The sequence below is a fragment of the Bison bison genome, unplaced genomic scaffold (genome assembly GCF_000754665.1).
Source record: "Bison bison bison isolate TAMUID 2011002044 unplaced genomic scaffold, Bison_UMD1.0 scf7180017864263, whole genome shotgun sequence".
In the NCBI taxonomy this organism is placed as follows: Eukaryota; Metazoa; Chordata; class Mammalia; order Artiodactyla; family Bovidae; genus Bison; species Bison bison.
This window is the reverse complement of record NW_011494835.1, coordinates 10,084,423-10,088,967: the sequence shown is the minus strand read 5'-3', so window position 1 is coordinate 10,088,967 and position 4,545 is coordinate 10,084,423. Positions and strand designations below refer to the sequence as shown.

Here is a 4,545-nt window from a genome sequence, read left to right as displayed (position 1 = left end):
ATGAGATGGCTGGATGGCATCACTGACTCGATGGACGTGAGTCTGAGTGAACTCTGGGAGTTGGTGATGGACAGGGAGGCCTGGTATGCTGTGATTCATGGGGTCGCAAAGAGTCGGACACGACTGAGCGACTGAACTGAACTGACTATATTTCAAGTATGGCACTGAACTTCATTGCATGTGATTTGGACATTCTGCAGTGGAAGTATCAAGACAAATCCCAACAGGGTATCACATTCTTGCTACAAAGTCTACCCTAATTTTGGTCATCATCTGATGCCTTTTTAAGCTTTGATGGACAAGAACTGAAATTGGCTGAAATATACTGACTAAGCCATCCTGCCCACTTAGAGACTCTTCAGCAGCAGACGGTTTCTGGAAGGAATTACATGATTCTCACATTCTGGGTCCACTTCATAGATTAAACCACAAGCTTCTTCCCTAAACTTGCTTCTCAAACATCTCTCACTCCTAGTTGTTGAAAGTCCACCCAATTAGCTAAGCCATTCTCCAGCTTATAAATTCTGGCATAATCTTACTTCATGTTACAACTTTCACTACACAAAGTGGATGATCATTTATACAACCCAAAGCTATGCTCACTGGGAGGATTTACTTTCAATGTCTCTTTTCAAATCAACTTTATGTGAGAAGGTAAAGTAGTATTAAAATGCTTCCATCTTGCAAGCACAAGTTGACTTGACCTATCCTTGAATCTGCCTCAAGTACTCTGATCCTCTAGCAGTTGGTTCTCATGAGCTTGGGCGTAAGCTGATAGAAGTCAGGGCAACATGGATTGGTACCATGGAGGTCTGGTCTATCTCCTCATATAGCTTACTGTGATCTTTGGGCATGCCTGATTCTAATGCTCTCCATTAAAAATGTCCATTTTCATTTTTACATTGGGTTTCTGCTGGGCTCATCTGATTTTATTACATGGTAGTCTGACTGAACCCAGGACATGACTGGCAATCCCACATGACCACTTGATGTGATATACCCTGCCTTTACTAGGGCACAGATGCAAAATGAAGTATTTGAAAAATGGTGTCAGAGAGAAGGTATCAGAGAAGGCTTGGTGTCACTAGGAACAGAATGAAATGCTGAGACCTGATACAAGTTTATGTCAAAACACTAGAAAAGTTTTTAGCATAGCTATTTTTTATTTTATATATACATGTGTGTATATAAATATAAAATTCTGTGTATACATACAATATAAAATTATATACATATATATATATATAATTTTCAGGAACAAAAGGCATAGTCATTAAATATATTTTTAATGAGTTCAATAAATATATTTTTATTGAACTTATAAAGCTGAAGTGATAACAGACCTTGGAGACACTTAACATTTTTATGGAGGAAGAGATGATAAACTGAAATAAATTATTTCAACAAATCTATGTTAAGCAACACTGTGTTGGAAAAGGAAGTGAGGGACTGTAGTGTAAAAGCCTAAAGTATACATTGGTAAAATTTGTATAAGACATTGAGATGAAAGGTCACATCACTAAGTTCCACCAAAATTAACCAACAGCATTCTCTCCATTTTGGAAGAGAAGACAATGAAGCTTTGGAATTCTGGGGATCAAAACACCCATAATGCAGCTCTCGGATAGTGAAGGTTCTAGCATATCAGCATCACCCAGCTGGGCCATCACCATGGGGGTAGCACCACAGTGCATCCACAGCCGGGGGAAGCCACATCAGGATGCTGAGGATCCAAAAGACGCCATCGTGGATGACATGGATATCAGCTTCGGTAGTGGTGGCGGTGCTGCTCTGTGGACACTAGCACGGCAGTAGCCTGGGCTGTATCACTGGTTTGCCAGTCCTTTCCACAATACTTCAAAAGAGTCCAATGTCATCAACTTGCCATCACATGAATTATTGGTCTCTTTGATGGACTGGTTGGCATCCGTTCCTGTGCCTCTCCAATTTATTAGTCTCGAAAGAACCAGAAAGTGAAAATATTGAAATATAAATTAAAGCTGAAAGGTTCCCATTATTCTTAAAGTTAAAATTATGATCCCTGTATACCGCTCAGGTTTTCCACGTACAGCTCTAGCTCAAGCTTGTACAAAACAACTTGTGATGACCTGGCTTTACTACTCACTCATCTCAGTTAATTTCAGGCTATTTTTCATATGCAGTGCTTTAGAGTAGGAAACCACCTTTCAGGAAGTTTATTAATGATAGGCTATGAATCAAGTAGAGCCAGGTTTAGAAATAGGTTATATCTCTTACTATCTATGTTAACTTTCATAAGAAGTTAATGCTATCAAAACTTGCTATTCCTATTGGTAAAATAGAGAGTGTAGTAGTCATAACATTTTATTAAATAATACAGTCATAGTATATTAATAAGATCATATTAATAATAAATGATAAATGAGGCATTAACAATTTCTATACTGAGTGATGTATGACAATGGTATCTTAACATTTTTGGAACTTACTATGTGACAGTCATACTTGTTCTAAGTTTCTACATGTATTGCTTTATTTAAATCTAATGTATTGCATTTGCTGTTGCTAAGTCACTTCAGTCGTGTCCGACTCTGTGCAACCCCATAGACGGCAGCCCACCAGACTCCCCCGTCCCTGGGATTCTCCAGGCAAGAACACTGGAGTGGGTTGCCATTTCCTTCTCCAATGCATGAAAGTGAAAAGTGAAAGTGAAGTCGCTCGGTCCTGTGGATTCTTAGTGACCCCATGGACTGCAGCCTTCCAGGCTTCTCCATCCATGGGATTTTCCAGGCAAAAGTACTGGAGTAGGGTGCCATTGCCTTCTCCGAAAGTATTGCGTTACAAGTTAGTAAAAATATGACAAAGATTAATAACTGTTACTATTATGCGCTCCCTCTATACACCACATTTCCGCCTAGACATCATTTTTGCCTGTAGCTTTCTGAACTTTTAGAAATGCTTGGATTCTCCTATGCATCTGTAGCCTTCTGTGCTTACTTAGCATAGCTTTTTTCATACTGTATTATCTTCCAGTCTTGACTATGGGCTTATTCAGGACAGGAGCCAGGGCATATTCATCTTTGTATGTCCAGTGTCTGGTGTAGCTTCTCACATATATTAAGAATGTAATGAACATATTTAAACAAAGAAAAGACTGAGCTCATTGTCATTAAGAAATGGCTGGTAGGGGGCGAATAAAAAGGGCTGAAGTGGCGGTGGGAACAGGTGAGGCAAGGTTAAGGCCCACTGGTGAGGAGCACTGGCTGAGATTCGGGCAGCCACAGCCGCAGGGCCTGGCGAGGAGACCATGGGGGCCTCAGCCTCCCAGGGCCTGCCCGCCTGTGTTCCTGCTTCTGACCCCGAACCCAAGGAGGCGCCTGGCTTAAGCCAACTGCCCATCGAGATGCTCCTGGAAGTGCTGAGCTACCTGCCCACAAGCATGCTGCTCGGGCAATGCCGCCATGTGTGCTGGTACTGGCGCTACCTGGTGGACACCCGGGCCGTGTGGCTGAGCATCTTACCCTACAGCCACGTTAAGCTGTGGCCCATCTTCCAAACCTGCCTGCCCCTAGACAACGACAACAACTCCAGGCCCTGCCTCCTGGGCCGCTTCTGCGAGCGCAGACCCTTAGGACGCAATCTCTACCCGAACCCCCATAGCATAGACGCCTTCCTGCCTTGGAGGACAATCAACTGTACAAGCTGGAGAGAGGAGGAAAGCTGGGAGGAAGACCGCAGGCTAGTTCCTGAGGACTCTTTCCAGCCTTTCTACAGGTGGTGCTACAAGAAGCAAGTGTTATACCTGGAAAAGGAGGGTCTGTGGCCGGAACTCCTGGATAGTGGAAAGACTGAGATTTGTATCTCTGCCTGGTGGGCAAACCAAGAAGCCTCGGTCTGTCTGTATGAGCTAATTGTCCAACTTCTAAATGCCAAGCAGGCCAAGCTACATCATTTCTCTCCTAGGCCAATCCATCAAGGTATAACCAGTATCCCTTTTAAAACCAACCACGTGTTCTCCAACCTCAAGAAGGGAGTCTGCTTTGTGTCTCTGGAACACTGGATTTGGGACATGGGGTTCCTGCCTGAGGACTATGGAATCATCATGCCCAAGGCCAGTGTGATTGTACAGGTCTGTCAACCCTAGTAGAGGACTGTCCTTGTTAAACAACATGACTGTGCCTTCCAGCACCATTGGCTGGGCCACCTCAGTAATCAAGGGCTTGTAGTTCCTGCCATCCTGGGATCTCCTGGGTCCAATCAAGGGTTCTACTGGGCCCTGTCTTTCAATTCTACGAGAAGCTATAAGAAAAAGGTTTTTGCATCAGGTCTACTGGCTGCTGCGGCTTTAACGCAGCCCCTGTTCTACAGAGTGGAGACACACGGGTGAACACAGGGAGATGGTGAGAGGGCTCCTCACCCTCCCCCCCATGCCAGGCCCCTCTGGTTCTGCCCCCGTACCCTCTGCCCTTCTGTTCCTGCTGCAGAGGCTTCATTGGTCACTTCCAGAAGCTCTCTCCTCACCCCTGAACTAGAAGCTCAATCCCCGTGGCTGAGTAATTCCAGACT

The 4,545-nt window shown here is 44.1% G+C and overlaps 1 pseudogene; it reads left to right on the top strand.

Annotated features, from left to right (window-relative positions):
* Positions 1-3,286: 3,286 nt before the first annotated feature.
* LOC104994700 lies at positions 3,287-4,123 on the top strand (annotated as a pseudogene).
* Positions 4,124-4,545: the final 422 nt, after the last annotated feature.